Genomic DNA, 25,374 nt, shown 5'->3' with positions numbered 1-25,374 from the left:
TCATATATCTTGACATGTGGGACCCATGAGCCAGCAGCGTCAAGGCAAGTGACCAAAAATCAGTTGTAAAAAATCAAAGAAAAGAAACTTTATTGTACATAAAGGATGACATGTGGGTCCCATGAGCCAGCACCTTACTCAACGTTTCAGAGGCGGCTTGAGATCGAAAGAAAAAGGAAAGTGACCAAATATCAGGAGCTAAAAATAATCCAAGAAATGAAACTTTTATTGTACATAGAGGTTGACATATGGGTCCCACTAATACAAGCTCTTTCGCTCGAAGATCTTGCAAGTTGATTGTACATAGAGGATGACATGCGGGCCCCATGTGTCAGCAGCTTACTCAATGTTTCCAAGGAGGCAGTGGATCAAAATAAAAGGAAATAGCCAAAATCAGAGGGTGAAAAATAAATCCAACAAAGGAGAGGTTTATTGCCCATGGAGGCTGACATCTGGGACCCACAAGCCGCCAGGCGTCCTCTACGTTTAGAAGGCGGCGGGGATCGAAAGAAAAAAGGCAAATAGCCAGAAATTAGGGGTACAAAATAACTCCAAGAAAGGAAATGTTTATTGTTCATAGAGGTGACATGTGGGACCCATGATCCACAAAGTCTTCAACGTTTCAAAGGCGGCGGGGGATCAAAAAAAAAGGAAGTAGCCGAGAAATTAGGGGTAAAAAATAACTCCAAGAAAGGAAACTTTTATTGTTCATAGAGGATGACATGCGGGACCCATGCTCCAAAGACTTCCTCAACGTTTCAAAGGCGGCATGAGATCGAAAGAAAAAGGCAAGTGACCAAATATCAGGACCCGAAAATAATCGAAGAAAGAAATTTTATTGTACATAGAGGATGACATGCGGGACCCATTTAGCAGCAGCGGCCTCAACGTTTCCAAGGCGGCAAGGGATCAAAAGAAAAAGGAAGTAGCCAGAAATCAGGGGGTCAAAACAAAATCCAAGAAAAGATATTTTTCAATTGGGCTGCATCTTGCCATCTGGGCCTTCGAACTATCGTGCTGGACGCCTTTTGACTCGTACAATTTCAGCCCACTACAAAACATGAAAGTCCTATGTTTCGCAAAAACAAAAAACAAGGAGATTCAACATATAAGTTTGTTTATGTAAAAATAAAGATATAATTTATCCGTTTGCAAAGCTCAGAGCGAAATAATCAAGATATCACATGTTTCTTGTACGGGGAGGCTGACATCGGGGACCCATGAGCCAGCAGCGTCGTCAACGATTTAAAGGCGGCAGGGGATGGAAAGAAAAAATAAACCAAAAATCAGTTGGTCAAAAATCCAAGAAAATAAACATTTATCATTCTGAGAGGATGACATGCGGGGCCCATGAGGCAGCAGCATCCTCAACGATTCCAAGGCTGCAGGGGATCAAAAGAAAAAAAGGAAATATCCAGAAATTAATTAGGGGTTCAAAATAAATCCATCAAAGGAAAGTTTTATTGTTCATAGAGGATGACATGTGGGACCGACCTGCCAACAGCGTTCTCATCGTTTCAAAGGGGGCATGAGATCAAAAGAAAAAGGCAAGTAGCCAGAAATTAGGGGTAAAAAATAACTCCAAGAAAGGAAACTTTTATTGTTCGTAGAGGATGACATGCGGGACCCATGAGCCAGCAGCTTACTTAAAGTTTCAAAGGCAGCATGAGATCGAAAGAAAAAGGCAAGTGACAAAATATCAGGAGCCAAAGATAATCCAAGAAAAGAAACTTTATTTACATAGAGGATGACATGCGGGTCCCATTTTGCAGCAGCGGTCCCAACGTTTCAAATGCGGCTTGAGATCAAAAGAAAAAGAAAGTAGCCAGAAATTAGGGGGTCAAAAAAATCCAAGAAAATAAAGTTGATGGACATAGAGGATGACATGCGGGTCCCATGAGCTAGCAGCTTACTCAACATTTCCAAGGCGACAGGGGATCAAAAGAAAAAGGAAATAGCCAAAAATCAGAGGGTGAAAAAAAACAAAGAAAATGAACTTTTATAGTACATAGAGGATGACATGCGGGTCCCATGAGCCAGCAGGTTCCTCAACGTTTCAAACGTGGCATGAGATCGAAAGAAAAAGGCAAGTGACCAAATATGAGGAGCCAAAAATAATTCAAGAAAAGAAAGTTTTATAGTACATAGAGGATGACATGCTGGTCCCATGATCCTGCAGGTTCCTCAACGTTTCAAACGTGGCATGAGATCGAAAGAAAAAGGCAAGTGACCAAATATCAGGAGCCAAAAATAATTCAAGAAAAGAAACTTGATTGTACATAGAGGATGACATGCGGGTCCCATTTAGCAGCAGCGGTCTCACCGTTTGAGAGGCTGCGCGGGATCGAAAGAAAAAGGCAAGTGACCAAATATCAGGAGCCAAAAATAATCCAAGAAAAGAAATTTTATTGTACGTAGAGGATGACATGTGGGTCCCATTTTGCAGCAGTGGTCTCAACGTTTCCAAGGCGGCACAGAACCAAAAGAAAAATGAAGTAGCCAGAAATCAGGGGGTGAAAAAAATCCAAGAAGAAAGATTTCAATTGGGCTGCATCTGGACATCTGGGCCTTCGAACTATCCTGCTTGGCCTTTTGACTCGTACAATTTCAGCCCACTCCAAAACAGGAAAGTTCCGAATTTTCTAAAAAAAAACAGGAAAGTCCTATGCTTCGCAAAGACAAAAAAACAAGGAGATTCAACATATAAGTTTTTTTTATGTAAAAATAAAGATTTAATTTTCCGTTTGATATAGCTCAGAGCGCAATACACTGTTTATTGTCTGCAAAATAATCAAGATATTATATGTTTCTTGTACGGGGAGGCTGACATCGGGGACCCATGAGCCAACAGCGTTGTCAACCTTTTAAAGGCGGCAGGGGATGGAAAGAAAAAATAAACCAAAAATATGTTGGTACAAAATCCAAGAAAAGAAACATTTTCGTTCTAAGAGGATGACATGCGGGACCCATGAGGCAGCAGCATCCTCAGCGTTTATTGTTCATAGAGGCTGACATGTGGGACCCGTGAGCCGACGACGTCCTCAACGTTTTAAAGGCGGCAGGAGATCGAAAGAAAAAATTAGCCAAAAATCATTTGGTAAACAAAATCCAAGAAAAGAAACATTTACCGTTCTAAGAGGATGACATGCGGGACCCATGAGGCAGCAGCATCCTCAACGATTCCAAGGCGGCAGGGGATCAAAGGAAAAAAAAGGAAATATCCCGAAATTAATTAGGGGTTCAAAATAAATCCATCAAAGGAAACTTTTATTGTTCACAGAGGATGACATGTGGGACCAACCTGCCAACAGCGTCCTCATCGTTTCAAAGGGGGCAGGAGATCAAAAGAAAAAGGCAAATAGCCAGAAATTAGGGGTCAAAAATAACTCCAAGAAAGGAAACTTTTATTGTTCGTAGAGGATGACATGCGGGACCCATGAGCTAGCAGCTTACTCAACGTTTCAAAGGCGGCATGAGATCGAAAGAAAAAGGCAAGTGACAAAATATCAGGAGCCAAAGATAATCCAAGAAAAACAACTTTATTGTACATAGAGGATGACATGCGGGTCCCAATTAGCAGCAGCGGTCTCAACGTTTCAAATGCGGCTTGAGATCAAAAGAAAAAGAAAGTTGATTGTACATAGAGGATGACATGCGGGTCCCATGAGTCAGCAGCTTACTCAACGTTTCCAAGGCGGCAGGGGGTCAAAAGGAAAAGGAAATAGCCAAAAATCAGAGGGTGAAAAAAAACCCAAGAAAATAAACTTTTATAGCACATAGAGGATGACATGCGGGTCCCATGAGCCAGCAGGTTCCTCAACCTTTCAAACATGGCATGAGATCGAAAGAAAAAGGCAAGTGACCAAATATCAGGAACCAAAAATAATTCAAGAAAAGAAACTTGAGTGTACATAGAAGATGACATGCGGGTCCCATTTAGCAGCAGCGGTATCACCGTTTGAGAGGCTGCACGGGATCGAAAGAAAAAGGCAAGTGACCAAATATCAGGAGCCAAAAATAATCCAAGAAAAGAAATTTTATTGTACATAGAGGATGACATGCGGGTCCCATGAGCCTGCAGGGTCCTCAACGTGGCATGAGATCGAAAGAAAAATGCAAGTGACCAAATATCAGGAGCCAAAAATAATTCAAGAAAAGAAACTTGATTGTACATAGAGGATGACATGCGGGCCCCATTTAGCAGCAGCGGTATCACCGTTTGAGAGGCTGCACGGGATCGAAAGAAAAAGGCAAGTGACCAAATATGAGGTTACAAAAAAAATCCAAGAAAATAAAAATTTATATTAAATTGAGGATGACATGCGGGACCCATTTAGCAGCAGCGGTATCACCGTTTGAGAGGCGGCGAGGGGATCGAAAGAAAAGGCAAGTGACCAAATATGAGGTGCCAAAAAAAATCAAAGAAAAGAAAGTTTTATAGTACATAGAGGATGACATGCGGGTCCCATTTAGCAGCATCTGTCACACCGTTTGAGAGGCGGCAGGGGAGCTAAAGAAAAAGCCAAGTGACCAAATTTGAGGTGCCAAAAACTCCAAGAAAAGAAAGTTGATTGCTCATAGAGGATGACATGCGGGTCCCAATTAGCAGCAGCGGTGTCAACGTTTCCAAGGCGGCAAGGGATCAAAAGAAAAAGGAAGTAGCCAGAAATCAGGGGGTCAAAAAAATCCAAGAATACAAAGAATTTTGGTTCATAGAGGATGACATGCGGGACCCATGATCCTGCATCGTAAACGGCTCGATCGGAGAGCGTTGAACGAGATGGCGCGATCGAGAAAAAAAACAATGCCAGAGAGGCTGCCATCTGGGCCCTACATCCCTCGGCGGTGCGGATTTGCGTTGACTCGACCGGCGAACCCGAGAATTCGAGATGCACCACGTCCCGGGCCACCATACGCAACGTTTTGGCCGGTTTCGTCGGGCTAGGTGGCCTCAAAAACGAGAAAAAAAACGTTTTGACATGCACAACGGACAGACCCAAAATCGTCGGCCATGGTACACCAGCAACCACGGCACGACTTCAACTTCGTCGGCCATGGCAACTTTTCTTGTAGTGTTTGAAGCCGAGCATCAGTACGAGGATGACGATCAGCAGGACGTCTACCACAACTAGGAGCTTCTAACGTCAAGCGTTGGCCTGTGGACTAGAGAGTCCTTGTATCTTACGCTTCCGCTATGAACTTGTGTTTGTTTGTTGATCATTAGATCAACTATTCGTGTAATATGGATCATGTGATTCCAAGTTGTAAGACATTATGGTTTGTAATGAATGATGACTGTGATACTTAACTATTATGCCTTGCAACAACAATTTCCTGGGATTGCGATGTATGACATAATAGGCATCCGGGCTTAAAAATCCGGGTGTTGACAAATTGGAGGCTAAAAGTTGGGGAAATAGTAGATCAAGCACAACAACACCAAATCCACGGACCAAAACCACTCAAAACGCAACCAAATCACAGATCGGTCAGGAGGCAATTTAGGGCTATTTTTGGTGATTTTGTGGAAATTTTTCTAGGAACGAAATCGGGTGGGTGGAGGGTCAAAATCGCGGTAACCAAGAGCTGCTGATACCATATGATGTGATCTGAGATCTAGGGGTTGGCCCGATCTCGCGATTTGACCCCGAAAACCAAGGGAAGAGGTGGGAGAACGCGAGGAACACAAAGAACACGAAGAACGCCGGTACTCACGCACGCACACCAACCCGATACACCCGATACTTACCCCCGTGGCTCGATGGACCACGCCAATAGAATCACCTGGAAGAGGCACGCGGCAGAATTCCCGGTGAGAGATTGGGGTTGGAGAAGAAGAGATTGGTGAGGGAAAGAGAGTAACTTGTACAAGAATCTCACTCAACAATATCCAAATCAACAACCAGGATGCCTTGATTACAAAGGGATACTAACCCTAGGGAGACAAAGCTCAAAATAGTGTTTAAGCTCAAATCAAGTCTAAGGGGTAAAGGAGGGGTCCAGGCTACTTATATAGGCATACAGGGCCAGCAAGGCGAAAAGGTACGCAAGTGGATAAATTAGGCAGTTTGGTGAGTCATTCCCGTCGGATCCGGTTTGGGGCGGTCGGTCGGAGACTGTGACCGGGTGGTCCGGTCCTGGGGCCGGTCGACCGGGCGCCAACCGGAAACCTCGCAAGTTTCCGTCTGGTTGCTTCCCGGTACGATGCAGGGAAATCCGGTTGGCGCCCGGTTGACCGGGCCTGGGACCGGATTGGCCGGTTGTGGAGCCGGTCCGACCGGATCCTGGGCCGGCCAGCATTCTTCTCTTCCTTTGAGTGCTTCGAGCGACGTCGGGTCCAGCTTCGTGATCATCTCCATGTCCCGCTGCTCCTCTCCTTCCCTTGACCATGGCGTGTCCTCCTCTCCGGAGTCTTGATGCGCCTTGTACCTAATGACACATAGCACATCGGCATGACGTAGCATTCCATCCAAAGAGGTACCGAGATCAAGGGTGGTGAGGAGCAAGTTCACCTCATCATGTAGAGCTTTAACTCGAGCTCGCGTCATTGGTCCACATGGGGGACTTGTTGGTCTTGGTGTAGCGTCGTCGGTGAGCGGGGCTACATCAGTTAGTTGACCCAATTCCATCACTTCAAGGTAAGACCCAAAGGTAGTCTCTCCACTAACCACCACCATATAGCTCTTGCATTGATCTAATGGATAGGAACGGAGATAAAGCGAAGGACGACGGAGTCCTCCACAACAACGAGAGTTTGTGATACGGGGTGGCCTTCGGACACCACCGCCTCAAGACCGACAAGCCCTCCTCGTGGTCCAATGACACGAGCTCGAGCCCAAGCCCTACACCAAGAGGTGAATTCGCTCCTCTCCATGTACTCCTTTGACACCCCTTTGGATGGATTGCTACTTCATGCCAATACCCTATGTTCAATCAGGTACATCGACCAAGAAGCGAGCCATGGAGACCAAGCCAATGAAGAGAGAGCTGGAAATGATGAAGATGGAGTTTCAGCACCCAGGCCGGAACTTCCGCCCCCAAGGACCGGAACTTCCGGCCAGATGCTCTCAAGATGCCTTCCAGCGCCCAGGAAACAGGGTCCAGCCGGAACTTCCGCCCCAGAGGACCGGAACTTCCGCCCACCGGAACTTCCGCCCAAGTTCCGCCCAAGTTCCGAAAGTCGGCGAAAACCATACTGGATGTTACTGCGGGACAATGGCGCAATTCCGGAACAAGGCCGGAACTTCCGCCCCGACCAGAACTTCCGCCCGTCCAGACCGGAACTTCCGCCCGTCCAGACCGGAACTTCCGCCCCTGACCGGAACTTCCGCCCAAGTTGACCGGAACTTCCGCCCCATCGAACTTCAGCACAACAGCACTTTTAGTTGTAACTTATCCCTTCGCCCCACCTACTATAAATAGCCTAGTTGGCTCAGATCTGAGATTAGACTTGATGTAAGAGAAAACTTGAGCTATGCTCCTTCCCGCGGGAAACCCTTCTAGATCTACGAATCTACGAAGTTATCTACTCTTCTAGGCGATTGATCTCTTCCATTCTAGGAATTCTAGTGTTTTGGATCTTTTGCTTTTGCAATTCTATCTATTTGCACTCTTTTCCTCTTTGGAACTCTATCGATTGCTATTGCCAACCTTTTGTGAGGGATTCTACTCCTTGTGGGTCTTTTTCTTGCAATTCCGTTGGGTTGGTGTATCGGGCCAACGAAGAACAACCGGTTGTGTGTGTGTGTTGCGTTTGTATCTTCGATCCACCCCGCCATCCACCCACGTTCTTCGTGTTCATCCACCTCCCCCACGAATCCCATCCAAATCCGTGAAGATCGGGCACATCCAAGGACTTAGTCCACATCATATGGTATCAGCAGCTCTTTGGTTGCCACGGATTTGACCCCCACATCCCCCAATTCCACCAATTTCGCCCAAAAAAATTTCCAAAATTTTTTCCCAAAAAATAGCCCCAAATTGGCCTTGGATCGATCTCTCGATTTGTTGAGTTATTTGTGGTTTTGCTCCAATAGAAACTTGTCTTTGGTGTTGATCTGCAATTCCCCCACCTTCCCACAGCTTCTAGTGCCAAATTTTCCTCGAATTCGAAGGATTTCGGCCCGGATTTCCGCCGAAATCGACGAACAGCCCGCAGATCTGATTGCGACCGGAAGTTCCGCCCGGCAGGACCGGAAGTTCCGCCCGGGACCGGAAGTTCCGCCCCTCAAGACCGGAAGTTCCGCCTGGCCGAAATTTTGACAGCAACCTTCGTTTTTCGTTTTGGTACTAACCCCCTTGTGTTTGGACTTCGGTTTGAGTGCCATTTCAGCTACCACAAAGCTTCCGCAACATCGACAACGACGACGGCACCCCGAGGATCCAAGCGGTTCACTTGACACCTCCACCATAGCAAGTTCAAGATCATCGACCACCATCATCAAGTGGTATAACTTGCTCCTAACTTGTAGCCCTAGCCTCTTTTGCGTACCTTTCCTATCGAGAGTGGCTTTCTAGTGTTGCGAAGCATTGCGCAAGCATCCCGACCGTGAGGGTGTGCGTGTGTTGAGCAAAGCTTCGAAGCAAGCTCGTGTGAAAAGATAAGCAAAAGAGTGTGACATACTTACATAGATAGTCGTATCCTTACATAGTGAGAAAAAGAAAAAGAAAAATACAAAAAGAAAAAGTGTGTGAGTGACACCTATACACAAAAGAGTCCAAAGCTTTTAAGCAAAAGAGAGAAAAGAGAAGAGAGGCGTCTTGCGCAAATCTTGTTGCTTCTCAATTTTGCAACCAAGCCACGGTCTCTCTTGCGTTAGCGTGACACCGAGCTAGTAGTCTTCGTTAGGACCATTTTGTTCTTGCTCATTTTCCAAGTCGCGCTAACCCCATTTTGTCCCACGCGTGTGTTCCTCATTGTGTATGCCTTTTGTGATCACCGCCTTTGACTTGTGACTTTTGGATCTTACCCACTTTTGACAATAGACTTTTCGTTTGGTTCTTCCATTTGGCTTTCCACATCCGTACCTAACACCATATAGAGTTTTGTTTTTGTGTGTGTAACCGGTTGTTCCTCACCTTGATACACCCTTCCAATTTTGTTGTGAGTCTTTGACTTACTTGTGAGCTTTCCTCTAACCCCACAACATAGTTCTTGTTTTAGTTGTAACCATGTCTAGTGGAGAGGGGAACCAACTACCGATGACACAGCACCAACATTGGATCGCTACTCAAGCCGTCAACAAGAGTATCCATGACCTCACGGCAAGGATCGATGAGACCGTTGCACGCTATGAAGAACGAGCTCAAGTGCAACGACGGGACCTCAATGTCCAAGTGCAAGACATCCATGACAAGCTCGATGCTCAAGCTCATGATATGAGGGCCACACTTGCTACTCAAGGTCAACAAAACATGGCGAGCATGAGAAGGCAAGAAGAAAGGATGGCACGCCTTGAACAAGCTATTGCCAACATCGCCAACAACCGAAGCCAACACTCAAGGTCTTCGCGCTCTCATAGTTCAAGGTCAAGAGCTCCTACACCGTCTCGCCATGATTCTAATGAAGACCCACGCCACCATAATGTGGATGTTCAAGTGCTTCAACAACAAGCTCGAGATGTGGAGCAAGCACGTGCTCAACTTGAACAAGAGAGACTACAACAAGCTCATCGCCAAGCTCAATTCGAAGAGGAACAACAACGTCTTCGTCATGATCAAGATCTCCTTCATGCACGTGAGCAAGAACGTCTTCGCCATGAGCAAGAGGCACGTCAACAACAAGGGCAACCGCGCCCATCTCAAGTGGCCAATGCTCCAAGGAACCCACCTCATGACGTCGACCACGAAGTGAACCAAGAACGCCAAATCATCAATATTGATGCTCCGCAAGATGATGGCACAAGAAGAAACAATAGGGACAATAGAAGACACAACCCTCTCAATTATCGAGCTCATCAAGCACTTCATGCTCATCAAGGTGAAGCAAGGCACCAAAATGAAGAAGACGCCTCAAGTGAAGCTAGTGTCATGCCACATCCCCGGCAACCTCATGGAAGGCGTCCTCCTCTTCCAAACCGCCGCCATGGAATTGAGGATCCACCTCAACAACCTCAACAACCTCGCAACCATAATGAGGATGAAGATGAAGAAAGACCACCTCCTAGACGCAATGACCGCAATGAAGAGGAAATCTTTGGGAAGCTTAAATTCACCATGCCCAAATTCCACAGAGAAGAAGACCCTGATGCATACCTCTCTTGGGTTCTCAAGGTTGACAAGATTTTCCGCATCCACAACTTCTCCGAAGCAAAGAAAGTGGCTATGGCATCACTTGAGTTTGAAGGATATGCAAATGTTTGGTGGGAAGAAGTGAACAAGAAGCGTGACAAGGAAGATCTAGAGCCCATTAACACATGGGAAGAGATGCAAGAAGTCATGCACAAACGCTTTGTGCCCAACCACCATAAGCGTGACCTCTTCAACAAGCTTACTCAACTCAAGCAAAGCTTCAAGTCCGTTGAGGAGTACTACAAGGAGATGCACATGACCATGATGAGTGCCAATGTGGACGAGCGAGAAGAGCAAACAATGGCAAGATTCTTGAATGGATTGAACATTCCCGTCAAGCGGATAGTGGAGTTCTTGCCTTACACCAACATGGTTGAATTGCTTCATCAAGCTACAAGAGCCGAGCGCCAAGTGCGAGAAGACATAGCAAGTGCAAAAACAAAGTCCTTCTTCGCCGCAAGAAATGCAACAACCACCTCCTCAAGCATCAAGAACACAAGTGCTATTGCTCCCAAGGATCCTCCTAAGCAAATGAAGAGTGCCTTCAAGACAACAAGCTTCAAGCCGGATCAACCAACTATGTCCTCCAAAGCTTCCACGGGATCTAGTAACATCACTTGCTTCAAATGTGGAGCTCAAGGACATAAATCCTTTGAATGCAAGAACACAAGAGTTATGATAACTCGAGATGATGGAGATGTGGAGTACTTGAGTGAAGGCGAATATGAAGCCTTGGTACAAGCCGCAACCAATCATGAAGATGATGACTTGGAAGACCAAGAGCAAGTCCTATGTGTGCATGATGCAAGCCCATCCCTTGTGGTGACCAAAGTGTTGACAACCCATGCACTTCCCAATGAAGATCAAAGGTGCAACATCTTCCAAACAAGAGCCGGAATCAATGGCAAGTCAATAAAGGTTATCATCGATGGAGGGAGTTGCCACAATCTTGCAAGCACCGAACTATGCTCCAAGCTCAACCTCACACTCCAGAAACACCCCCATCCTTACCATGTGCAATGGCTAAGTGACAATGGAAATGTCAAGATACAACACACCGTCTCCGTATCCTTCAAGATTGGTGCCTATGAAGACACCGTTGATTGTGATGTAGTGCCCATGATGGTGTGCCACATGCTACTTGGTCGCCCTTGGCAATATGACAAAAGAGCAAGCCATGATGGCTACACAAATGCCTATAGCTTCAAGGTCGGCGACAAGATATTCATCCTACGCCCCATGACTCCTAGCCAAGTAATTGCGGACAATGCAAAGGCTTTAGCGAGGGCTAAGGAAGCTACCATCACTAGTGAGATGAGTGGTGAGAGAGTGACCCACCAAAAGGAAAGTGAGCGCCACAAGCCATATATGAGTGAGATGAAGAGTGTCCTCATAGCTACCAAGAGTGAGATGAGAGAATTGCACCACAACCCATCCACCATATTGCACTACGTGCTCATTTGCAAGGGGCCATCGTCGGAGACTAACAACTTAACAACACTTCCTTCGTCTTTGTTGTCTCTTTTGAAGGAGTTCCAAGATGTCTTCCCCGACGAGCTTCCTCATGGACTACCACCGCTTCGAGGGATTGAGCACCGCATCGACCTCATACCCGGCGCTCCTCTACCAAACCGCGCCGCCTACCGCACCAACCCCGAAGACACAAAGGAGATTCAACAACAAATACAAGACCTCCTCGAAAAAGGGTATGTTCGTGAAAGCTTAAGCCCTTGTGCGGTTCCCGTGATTCTTATTCCTAAACCGGATGAGACGCAACGAATGTGTATGGATTGTCGCCCCATCAATGCCATTACCGTTCGATACCGCCATCCCATTCCGCGTTTAGATGACATGCTTGATGAATTGAGCGGTGCCACGATTTTCTCTAAGATTGATTTGCGTAGTGGCTACCATCAAATCCGCATGGCAATAGGTGATGAATGGAAGACGGCATTCAAGACCAAACTTGGTCTCTATGAATGGCTTGTCATGCCATTTGGCCTTTCAAATGCTCCATCTACTTTCATGCGACTCATGAATCACATCTTGCGTCCTCTCATTGGCAAGAGTGTGGTTGTCTATTTCGATGATATTCTCATTTATAGCAAAAACCTCGAGGACCATGTGCAACATGTGAGAGAGGTCTTATGCATCTTGCGTCATGAAAAGCTTTATGCTAACCTCCCCAAGTGCACCTTTGCTCAAAACAAGTTGGTTTTTCTTGGCTTTGTGGTTTCCGCTAATGGTATTGAAGTTGATTCTTCTAAGGTTGAGGCCATCCACAATTGGCCCACTCCTACCAATGTTGCTCAAGTCCGAAGTTTTCATGGACTTGTCGGTTTCTACCGTCGCTTTGTGAAAGATTTTAGCACCATTGCTTGCCCTTTGAATGAGCTTACCAAGAAGAATGTTCCGTTTGTTTGGGGCAAGGCCCAACAAAATGCTTTTGATGAGTTGAAGAAACGCCTTACCGAGGCACCACTCCTTGTTCTTCCAAACTTTTCCAAAACTTTTGAGATTGAGTGCGATGCAAGTGGACTCGGTATTGGTGGAGTGCTTATGCAAGATGGAAAACCCGTGGCATACTATAGCGAGAAGTTGGATGGCGCACGCCTCAACTATCCTATATATGACAAGGAACTTTACGCTTTGGTTCGTGTTCTTGAAGTTTGGCAACACTATCTTTGGCCAAAAGAGTTTATTATCCACTCCGACCATGAGTCTTTGAAATATTTGAAAAGTCAACACAATTTGAACAAAATACATGCAAAGTGGGTTGAGTTCATTGAGTCCTTTCCATATGTGATCAAATACAAGAAGGGCAAGGACAATGTTGTGGCGGATGCTCTTTCCCGCAAACTCACCCTCTTACTCACTCGTTTGGATATTAGTGTTTTGGGTCTTGATGAAATCAAAGATTTATATGCTTCCGATATTTTCTTTGGCCCAATCTTTGCAAAGTGTTCTAGTGAGAAGGGCATCGATGATTTCTATTTGCACCAAGGATTCTTGTTCAAGGGCAACAAACTTTGTATTCCTATGTCTTCGCTTCGCCTTTTGCTCTTACAAGAATCGCATGGTGGTGGTCTTATGGGACACTTTGGACGAGAGAAGACATATGCCATGCTCTCCACTCACTATTATTGGCCAAGAATGTACCGCGACGTGGAGCGCCTTTGCCGACGGTGTACAACATGCTTACAAGCTAATTCTACCTCCAACCCTTATGGTCTTTACACTCCGTTGCCTATTCCATATGCACCATGGACCGATATTAGCATGGATTTCGTTCTAGGCTTGCCTCGCACTAAGCATGGTCATGATTCTATATTTGTGGTAGTGGATAGATTCTCTAAGATGTCTCATTTCATACCTTGCCATAAGAGCGACGATGCTTCACACATTGCTTCATTGTTTTTCAGGGAAATTGTTCGCCTACATGGAGTACCGCAAAGCATTGTGTCAGATCGAGACGTCAAGTTCATGAGTTATCTTTGGAAGTCGCTCATGGCAAAGTTTGGAGTGAAGCTCTTATTCTCATCATCCTCGCACCCGCAAACGGACGGCCAAATGGAAGTGGTAAATCGAAGCCTCTCCTCTCTTCTACGCATCCTCGTGAAGAAGAACTTGAAGTCATGGGAGGAGTGCCTTCCACACGCGGAGTTCGCCTACAACCGCGCCAAGCACTCGACAACATCAAGGAGTCCCTTCATGGTCGTCTACGGGTTTGAGCCGCTCACCGCACTCGACATACTACCACTTCCCCTTCATGAGTGGACAAACATGGACTTCGACAAGCGCACCGCCGCCGTGAAGAAGCTACATGAAGATACAAGGGCAACAATCGAGCAACAAGTTCTTCGTCAAGCAACACGCCTCAACATGAAGAAAAAGGCACGGATCTTCAACGAAGGGGACCTAGTGTGGATACATCTTCGCAAGGACCGTTTCCCTCAAGAAAGAAACTCCAAGCTCAAGCCCCGAGGCGATGGTCCCTTCAAGGTCCTCAAGCGAATCAACGACAACGCCCACGTCATCGACATACCAACATCCAAGTACTTGGTGAGCAACACATTCAATGTGTCCGACCTCTCGCCATACCATGAAAATGAAGAGCCGTTAGAGTCGAGGACGACTCTTTCCCAAGGGGGGGAGATGATACGGGGTGGCCTTCGGACACCACCACCTCAAGACCGACAAGCCCTCCTCGTGGTCCAATGACACGAGCTCGAGCCCAAGCCCTACACCAAGAGGTGAATTCGCTCCTCTCCATGTACTCCTTTGACACCCCTTTGGATGGATTGCTACTTCATGCCAATACCCTATGTTCAATCAGGTACATCGACCAAGAAGCGAGCCATGGAGACCAAGCCAATGAAGAGAGAGCTGGAAATGATGAAGATGGAGTTTCAGCACCCAGGCCGGAACTTCCGCCCCCAAGGACCGGAACTTCCGGCCAGATGCTCTCAAGATGCCTTCCAGCGCCCAGGAAACAGGGTCCAGCCGGAACTTCCGCCCCAGAGGACCGGAACTTCCGCCCACCGGAACTTCCGCCCAAGTTCCGCCCAAGTTCCGAAAGTCGGCGAAAACCATACTGGATGTTACTGCGGGACAATGGCGCAATTCCGGAACAAGGCCAGAACTTGGCCGGAACTTCCGCCCCGACCGGAACTTCCGCCCGTCCAGACTTGAACTTCCGCCCAAGTTGACCGGAACTTCCGCCCCATCGAACTTCAGCACAACAGCACTTTTAGTTGTAACTTATCCCTTCGCCCCACCTACTATAAATAGCCTAGTTGGCTCAGATCTGAGATTAGACTTGATGTAAGAGAAAACTTGAGCTATGCTCCTTCCCGCGGGAAACCCTTCTAGATCTACGAATCTACGAAGTTATCTACTCTTCTAGGCGATTGATCTCTTCCATTCTAGGAATTCTAGTGTTTTGGATCTTTTGCTTTTGCAATTCTATCTATTTGCACTCTTTTCCTCTTTGGAACTCTATCGATTGCTATTGCCAACCTTTTATGAGGGATTCTACTCCTTGTGGGTCTTTTTCTTGCAATTCCGTTGGGTTGGTGTATCGGGCCAACGAAGAACAACCGGTTGTGTGTGTGTGTTGCGTTTGTATATTCGATCCACCCCGCCATCCACCCACGTTCTTCGTGTTCATCCACCTCCCCCACGAATCCCATCCAAATCCGTGAAGATCGGGCACATCCAAGGACTTAGTCCACATCAGTTTGGTTACACAACACAACCTCTGGACTTCAAAATGGCGATTTTCCCCGTGGAGCCGGGTACCCGCGGGTATTTACCCGCTAAGGAACGGGGATGGGGGCTGAGTTCACCCCACGGGTATGACGGGGCGGGTACCCGCTAAGCTAGCGGGGCGGGGATGGGGGGAAAACTAGCCCCGTGGATACTCCATGGATACCCGGGACCCCACATGTCAGTGAAATAGAATAGATCCTATATAGGGAAAAACCCTAGACCCGCACCCGCATCTCATCAGTTTTCCCCTCGCGCAGCCGCCAGCCTCCAATCCTCCCCCGTTCCCAAATCGAGCGCTGGCTCACCTCCAGCTCCAGTCCTCCTCCTCCAGAGTCCAGACCTCCACTTCCCTTCCCGTCTGACTCGGCGACGACGACGGCCGGCGATTCTGCAACGATGGCGACGGTTGACGATTGACTCGGCGGCGACGGCAACCGGCGAACCCGTGACGGCGGCGACCGACGAATCTGCATCGACTTGACCTGAACATCTGCAAGTAGGAGCAGCTGTCGGCGGCCATCTTCATCATCCCCAGACCCCAGTACCCGACCATCAATTTGAGGTAACATATACTACGATTCCTACTCCCTTTCCCCTTACTCTGAGCCATCCTGCATATCTGCATGTAGCCTCACCTTTGATGCGAGTAGTAGGTGAAAATAAGGCTCACGTAGGAATTATTGTAGATGGCCATCACGATTCTTGTGACAGATCGAGGTAATAGGAAGTTCCTGCTCCCTTTTCTAGTTCATTTGCCATCCAGATTTGTGTATACTGATAAGCCTTAAATTGAGGCACACATATTTCCATCTATATTATTGTTCATGTGTATATTTCTGAAACATTCAGAGATGCAAATGGATATGGCTTGTGTATATACAGATTTGCCAATATGTGAATGTATAAGTCAGCTTTGCAAGGTCATTATCTGTAGCTATAATTGATACTGCAATGTGGTAGGATCTGCAATGGCATCAGGTTCAAGTGTATATGATGATCAGGAAAACGCCCCATCTCCACCTCGTGTGAAGAGAAAGCTCACATCTGTGGTGTGGAATGAGTTCAACAAGGTTCTTGTTAATGGAGAATTGAAGGTTGAATGTGTATGGTGTCACGTTCTGCTTGGAGCAGATCCAAAGAATGGAACTTCCCATTTGCATGCCCATTTGGCAAGATGTGAATCTAGGAAGGCCAATGGTAAGCTGCTTTCACCATCCTTGTTGGTTTGGCAATATGTACTTGCATTTTGTTGAATTACTATAAGTTGCTTCATCACTTGACTTCTAACTTGCTAATGTAATTTAATTATCAGGATGAGGAAGTGTCGATGCCTACATGTGGCGGTGAAGAATTGAAGGCTGTACTTGGAGATGTGATTCTGTGTGCTTTTGTTTAGTGTTAATGATTGAAACTTTCAGTCTTGTAATCTGTAGCTAAAACTTGTTGAAGCCATAATGTGCATGCAAGCTTGGTGTAATGCCGACATGCTTGGTAATTCAAAAAAAACAACTTGCTTAGATAATTTAGTACAACACAAACCTAAACCAATTACTGTTTTGTCGTCTAATTTTTACATTGTTTGCAATTTCAGGTGACAACAACTCGTCACTCTCTACGGAGTTTCAGACTTGTCTGGATGAGGATGATGAACCAATGGTAACTTTCCGTCCTCTGTATTTTTATTTGACCTCAATGCTAGCTTAATTCATGACATCAAGTAGGAAACCTCTTCTTATTTTTGTGATCACTGCTAGCTCAATTTCTGTGATCGAGTAGGAAACTTCTTACTTACCTATCTTACATCTTTTATCATTGCATTTTCCAGGATGAGGAATTGGCAACTTGCAACAATTACTAGCTTAATGCATGCTTTTTCATGGAGTAAAGAATGATGAGTTGAAGAGTATGGATGGAGAATTGGACTGGAACCTGATGCAGTGGTGCATGCTTTTTCGATGTTGAGACATGGGATGTCCTGTACTCCTGATGTGTTCTTCATTCACTCTATCCTATTATCTTGCTTAATTGTTGAAGGACTAGAACTTTCGATGTTGCGAAGTTGTAATCGAACTAGTAGTATTGTTGTTACTCCAGTGAACTATTCAGTCATGTTGTATTATGGTTGACTTGAGAAGTTTAATTTCTGAAACTTGTGAAGTTGTGATGTTTCAATTTTGTGTTGCTGAGTTTACTATTATTTTGATGTGTCAACTTGTTGATTTGATGCCCAGTTGTGCTCTCAAATTGCTATTATTTTGTTTCCAAATTACTGTCATTGTAGCTAGTTTTGATACTATTGATCCCCGTGGAGTATCCGTGGGGATCGGGTACCCGGCTATTTCGGGGATGGGGATGATCTCCCCCCCGCGAAGCTTGGCGGGTATGGCGGGGATGGGGATTAGCGGGGATCGGGGCGGGGATGGTGGGGGTTCCCCCGGAGATCCCCGTACCCATCGCCAACTTGATATGGACTCAACACCAAGAGTTCAAGGAGCAACTCGCCTTGTTCGAGACACGAATCGACGAGCAATATGAGGAGGTGGCCAACAACTTCTCCATCGTCAATCAAGATATGACCCTCCTTCGAGAAGCGACGGACAACTTGAATGGCCAAATGGCGGCCAATGATGCGAACATGAAGCGGCGCATGGATAGTCTTGAGCGCGCCATCAACAACTTGGGTCGCCGACACCGACATCGCTCTACTTCCTCATCATCATCAAGCTCGGCGCAAGAGTACTACTCTCATGAGCGCCATACGTCCTCAAGCTCTAACTCAAGGCATGAAGACCATCATCGCCTTCGTCGCCCACATGCTCGTCATGAAGAGTCTCGCTCCAACTCAAGGCGAGGAGAATTCCATCGCCATGCTCGTCCCCATGAACGCCCTCCACAAGAACAAGTTCTACACCAAGATCGTCATCAAGCGGATCGCCATGCCCACCATGGGCGTGACGACCAACCCCACGACAACGTCATCCTAAACATGGAACCGGCACCTCATCGTGAGCCACATGTTGATGCTCAAGACCAAGGTCATCAAGTACAACCGAGACGTGATCTCCGCAATCATCCTCGTCAACAACAACATGGAAGAGGAGACCTGGACTTGGCTCAAGAGGAGGCCACCGACAATGGACGTCGTCAACAACCTCGTCAAGATCTTCGACAACATCATCGTCATGAACCAAGTGAAGCTAGTGTTCAACTTCAACACCAACCCAATGCTATGGTTGGTCGTGGAAGACCTCCTCTACCACCTCAAGCCACAAGAGATGAAGGCATCCGTCCTCGCCGAAGGAATTTGGAAGATGAAGAGAACATGTTTGGAAATCTCAAGTTCAACATGCCCAAGTTCAAAGGTGAAGACGATGTCGAGGCCTACCTCTCATGGGCACTCAAGGTTGACAAGATCTTCCGCATCCACAACTACTCCGGTGCCAAGAAAGTGGCCATGGCGTCTCTTGAGTTTTAGGATTATGCCAACACTTGGTGGGAGCAAGTAGTCACTATAAGGGAAGAAAAGGGTGAACCTCCCATTGACACTTGGGAAGAGATGAAGGAAGAGATGCAAGCTCGCTTTGTACCAACCCACTACAAGACCGACCTCTTCAACAAACTACAAAAATTGAAGTAAGGCACCAAGACCGTTGAGGAGTTCTTCAAGGAGATGGAGTTAACTATGATGCGAACCAACATCCAAGAATCCGAGAACCAAACCATTGCTAGATTCTTCAATGGCCTTAACTACCCCATCAAGAGGATTGTGGAGTTCCAACAATATTCCAACATGGTTGATCGAGTTGGTTCACCAAGCTTCCAAAGCCGAGCGCCAAGTGAATGAGGACATCAAGTACTCCAAGTCCAAGTCATACTTCGCCTCCAAGCTCGTTACAATCAATCCCACAACAAGTGTCAAGCCCACCGTCTCATCTACACCATCCAAGCAACCGACTATCCAAAGTCGCACGAAGCAAAAGGTGACTTCCACCGCCTCCTCAAAGGCATCTACGGGACCCTCTAATGTCACTTGTTTCAAGTGTGGCACACAAGGCCACAAGTCCTTTGAGTGCAAGAATACCAAATTCATGATCACTATGGAGAATGGTGACATAGAAACGCTAAGTGAAGGTGAATATGAAGCTCTTGTCCAAACCGCCATCGCCAATGAAGAAGATTACGATGAAGAAAGCGGAGAAGACCCTCTCTTATGTGTGCATGACCCTAGCCCCTCGCTTGTGGTCACAAGGGTGCTAACAACTCAACCTCAAGCTATGGAATACCAAAGATGCAACATCTTCCAAACCCGTGCTGGTATTGGTGGCAAGTCAATCAAGGTCATCATCGACGGAGGAAGTTGCCACAACCTAGCAAGAACCGAGTTGTGTGAGAAGCTCAACCTCTCGCTCCACAAGCATCATCACCCGTACCATGTCCAATGGTTGAGCGACAAAGGAAACATCAAGATACAACATACCGTCACCGTCAACTTCAAGATTGGCCCTTATGAAGACACTATTGAGTGTGACGTGGTGCCTATGACGGTGTCCCCCATGTTGCTTGGCCGCCCATGGCAATTTGACAAGAAGGCTATACATGGTGGACACTCCAATGCATACACCTTCACGGCCAAGGATAAGAAGTTTGAGCTACGCCCAATGACTCCTAGCCAAATCATCGCGGACAATGCGAAGGCTTTAGCGAGGGCACAACATCACAACCACCATAGTGAGTTGAGAGGAGAGGGAGCGACCCACCAAAAAGAGAGTAAGCGCCACAAGCCATACATGAGTGAGATAAAGAGTGTCCTCCTAGACACCAAAAGCAAGTGGAGAGAAGTCCAAGAGAACCCATCCACCACATTGCACTATGTGCTCATTTGCAAGGGACCATCGTCGACGACTAACGATTTAACCAACATTCCTTCGTCTTTGTTGTCTCTTTTGAAGGAGTTTCAAGATGTCTTCCCCGACGAGCTACCTCATGGGCTTCCACCGCTTCGGGGCATAGAGCACCGCATCGACCTCATACCCGGCGCCCCGCTCCCAAACCTCACCGCCTACCGCACCAACCCCGAAGACACAAAAGAGATTCAACGCCAAATACAAGATCTCCTCGCTAAAGGGTACGTTCGTGAAAGCCTTAGCCCTTGTGCCGTCCCCGTGATTCTTGTTCCTAAACCGGATGAGACGCAATGAATGTGTATGGATTGTCGCCCCATCAATGCCATTACCGTTCGATACCGCCATCCCATTCCGCGTTTAGATGACATGCTCGATGAGTTAAGTGGTGCCACGATTTTCTCTAAAGTAGATTTGCGTAGTGGCTACCACCAAATCCGCATGGCAATTGGTGATGAATGGAAGACGACATTCAACACCAAACTTGGTCTCTATGAATGGCTTGTCATGCCATTTGGTCTTTCAAATGCTCCATCGACTTTCATGCGCCTTATGAACCACATCTTGAGAACTCTCATTGGCAAGAGTGTGGTTGTCTATTTCGATGACATTCTCATTTATAGCAAAAATCTCGAGGACCATGTGCAACATGTGAGAGAAGTCTTATGCATCTTGCGCCATGAGAAGCTTTATGCAAACCTTCCCAAATGCACATTTGCCCAAAACAAATTGGTTTTTCTTGGATTTGTGATTTCCGCCAATGGCATTGAAGTAGATTCTTCGAAGGTTGAAGCCATACATAATTGGCCCAAGACTACAACCGTTGGTCAAGTTCGAAGTTTCCATGGACTTGCCGGTTTCTACCGCCGCTTTGTGAAAGATTTTAGCACCATTGCTTGCCCTTTGAATGAGCTTACCAAAAAGAATGTTCCGTTTGTGTGGGGCAAGGCTCAACAAAATGCTTTTGATGAATTGAAGAAACGCCTTACCGAAGCACCACTCCCCGTCCTTCCAAATTTTGCAAAAACTTTTGAAATTGAGTGTGATGCGAGTGGACTTGGCATTGGTGGAGTTCTTATGCAAGATGGAAAACCCGTGGCATACTATAGTGAGAAGTTGGATGGCGCACGCCTCAACTATCCTATTTATGACAAGGAACTTTATGTTTTGTTTCGTGTTCTTGAAATTTGGCAACATTATCTTTGGCCAAAAGAGTTTGTCATTCATTCCGACCATGAGTCTTTGAAGTATTTGAAAAGTCAACACAATTTGAACAAAAGACACGCAAAATGGGTTGAGTCCATTGAGTCCTTTCCATATGTCATCAAATACAAGAAGGGCAAGGACAATGTAGTTGCGGATGCTCTTTCCCACAAAAACAACCTTTTGCTCACTCGTTTGGATTTTCATGTTTTGGGTCTTGAGGAGATCAAAGAACTTTATCCTTCCGATTCCTTCTTTGGACCAATATTTGAGAAGTGTTCCGTTGAACGAGGATTTTATGATTTCTACTTGCATGATGGCTACTTGTTTAAATCTAACAAACTTTGCATACCCGAGTCTTCTCTTCGAAAGTTACTTTTGCAAGAGTCAAATGGAGGTGGCCTCATGGGACACTTTGGACGAGATAAGACACTGGCGATGCTAGCAACTCATTACTATTGGCCGAAGATGAAGCGAGACGTGGAGCGCCTATGCAACCGTTGCACCACATGCCTTCAAGCTAAGTCCACCACCAACCCTTATGCCTATTACTTATGCACCTTGGTCGGATATTAGCATGGATTTCGTACTAGGATTGCCTCAAACCAAATATGGTCATGATTCAATCTTTGTGGTAGTTGATAGATTCTCTAAAATGGCTCATTTCATACCATGCCATAAGACCGATGATGCTTCACACATTGCTTCGTTGTTTTTCAGGGAAGTTGTTCGCCTACACGGCATACCGGCAAGCATTGTGTCGGATCGAGATGTCAAGTTTATGAGTTATCTATGGAAGTCGCTCATGGCAAAGTTTGGAGTGAAGCTTTTATTCTCATCATCTTCGCACCCGCAAACGGACGGACAAACGGAAGTGGTCAATCAAAGCCTCTCAACTCTTCTACGAACACTAGTGAAGAAAAATTTGAAGTCATGGGAAGAGTGCCTACCCCATGCGGAGTTCGCCTACAATCGAGCCAAGCACTCCACAACATTGCAGAGTCTGTTCATGATCGTCTACGGCTTCGAACCGCACACGGCACTCGACCTCCTTCCACTACCTCTTCATGAGAGGACGAACATGGACTTCGACAAGCGCGCCACCGCCATGAAGAAACTACATGAAGACACAAGAGCAACCATACAAGAGCATGTACTTCGTCAAGCTACCCGCCTCAACACCAACAAGAAGGAACGAGTGTTTGAAGAAGGAGACCTCGTTTGGATTCACCTTCGGAAAGAAAGGTTCCCTCATGAACGCAAATCAAAGCTAAAGCCAAGAGGCGATGGGCCTTTCAAGGTCCTCAAGCGCATCAAGAACAACGCCTACGTCATCGACATACCAACCTCCAAGTACTTGGTGAGCAACACGTTCAACATCTCTGATCTCTCACCCTATCATGGAGATGAGGAGGAACAAGAGTTGAGGACGACTCTCTCCCAAGGGGGGGGGAAGATGATGCAGCCCCGCCTACGGACGACACTACATCAAGACCAACCATTCCCCCAAGTGGACCTATGACTCGAGCTCGGGTGAAAGCCCTACATGAAAAGGTGAACTCAATCCTCTCGACGCTCAATCTAGGAACTACTTTGGATGGAATGCTACCTCATGTCGATATGCTTTGTGTTATCAGATATGAGCCTCGAGAGAAGTGCGTCGCTGGAGACCCGACGCTGGACAAGGAAGAAGGAGAAGAAGGACGCCAGCCGGAGACAATCACCCAGGACCGACACTGCCGGCCTCGACACACCGGCCCTACCGGCCTCGACACCCCGGCACTACCGGCGCCAGGACACCGACACTGCCGGCCTGCTCACCCGGCACTGCCGGCCCCAAGCCACCGGCACGGCCGGCCTGCACACCCCGGCACTGCCGGCCTCCAGATGCCGGCACTGCCGGTCCCACCTGCTGAAGACGCGTCACGACCCAGGGCCGGCACTGCCGCCCAGTACGACCAGCACTGCCGGCCCCGGCACTGCCGCCCCTTGCACGCCGCCCCCGCCGGCCCCGCCTGAGTTGACTTCATCCAGACCGTTTATTTGTCATCTATGGTCCAGGATACTTTCTGTAATGCCCATTTTACCCCTATACGAATCTGGACCTATAAGTACCTCATCCCTTCCTCCAGATTAGGGTTAGACAAGATTTGGCTTAGACTACATGAGCTTTGTCTCCCCTAGAACTATGGTCTTTGTATCAAGGCACTCTTGAGTGATTTCTACTCTTCATGGATGATTCAAGGCTACCCCTCTCTCATCCAAGTTCTAGTTGAGATCTCCTCACCAATCTCCCACTTGTTAGATTCTACCCAAGGGTCTCTCTAAGAAGTGGTTCTATTGGCTTGGTCTAACCTACCAAGGGAGTAAATTTGGTTTGTGTTGGGTTGTGTGTGTGTGTTCTTATTTGGATCTTGTGTTCTTCATCCTCTTCCCCCTCAATCACCCACTCAATTGGTTAAATTCGTGGGATCTGGGCACATCCTAGCCCTTAAGCCTCATCAGTTTACTTTGTGATCACACAAATGATTTGTGGACAAAGGATTGATTTTGAACAATAATGAACCAACTACATACAAAGAAGTTATGATGGGCCCTGACTCCGTTAAAATGGCTAAGTGCCATGAAATCCAAGATATGTGAATACTTTTTGAAAGTAAATGGATCTATAAAATTGATGGACTTGGATGCAATGTCCTTGAAGAAGCTCGACTTGTCAAAAAGTTGTTTACGACAAAGTTCAAAGAGTTGACTACGATAAGATTAGATCTTCCGTAGCGATGCTTATAGTCTATGTTGATTATTCTTGTAATCACTACACGTTTCCTTTATGAGATATGTTAGTAGGATGGTAGAAATACATTCCTTACCAGAAGTGTGTATTAAGGATGTATACTAGATACAACCAAGAGTTTTGCTGGTTCGTCGAATACTAGATAGGTATACAAACTTCAATTGGATGAAGTGAGTATCGCGGAGTTGGAATCTTCACCAGATGAAATAGTCAAAGACTTTTTAATTTCATCAGAAACGATGAAGATGCTTGCATTTGCAAGAAATTAAGTGGGAGCGATGAGACATAGTTATAATATTATATGTGGATGACATATCATTGATTATAAATGATGTAATTATGTACTTGATGTGATTAAAATGTTTCATTGAGAATTAATTTCAATGAAAGGATATGGACTAAAACATATACGAGCATATACCAGAATGATTCATGTGATGATCATTGGACGACAATAGGAATATCCTTGAGTACTTTAGAAGAACCAATGATATATATAGTTTTATATGGGGTAATGACAAATAAATCGATGTAAGTTGTTGCACCAATATTAGTTTGGTCACATATAAAAATAAATTTCAATCTCAATTAGGCTAAGTGTTGATTAAAAGGTAGCACAATGAGCTAGAAGAAGTCTATGCTAGATTTAGATGAGTTCTAAATGTTGTGACGGATTCTACAAACAAAGGCAGAGTATGTCATTGTTTTGACAATGACTAAGGATGTTTAAGTCGAGGAGTTCTTTGAGAACTTGGTGTAGTTCCGATAGTGTCAGAACTTTGAAGCTATATTGTGTGTGACAATATTAGTGACTTATTTCAGACTGCGGAATTAAGGTTCCCCCAGAGGACTAAGCATATACGATTAATGCCGACTCATTTGGAAAATGAGTGATGCGTGGAGACGCAAATGAAT

General features: G+C 46.3%; 1 long non-coding RNA gene across 1 annotated transcript; it reads left to right on the top strand.

The window, feature by feature from the left end:
• The first annotated feature begins 15,807 nt into the window (after positions 1 to 15,807).
• LOC127348876 (uncharacterized) lies at positions 15,808 to 17,733 on the top strand. The gene is made up of 5 exons (XR_007879999.2): positions 15,808 to 16,123; positions 16,522 to 16,758; positions 16,874 to 17,052; positions 17,153 to 17,217; positions 17,387 to 17,733. It is a non-coding gene; the product is annotated as an uncharacterized lncRNA (long non-coding RNA).
• Positions 17,734 to 25,374: the final 7,641 nt, after the last annotated feature.

The sequence above is a fragment of the Lolium perenne genome, chromosome 4 (genome assembly GCF_019359855.2).
Source record: "Lolium perenne isolate Kyuss_39 chromosome 4, Kyuss_2.0, whole genome shotgun sequence".
Classification (NCBI taxonomy): Eukaryota; Viridiplantae; Streptophyta; class Magnoliopsida; order Poales; family Poaceae; genus Lolium; species Lolium perenne.
The sequence above is the reverse complement of the archived record's forward strand: the minus strand, read 5'-3'. Positions and strand labels throughout refer to the sequence as shown.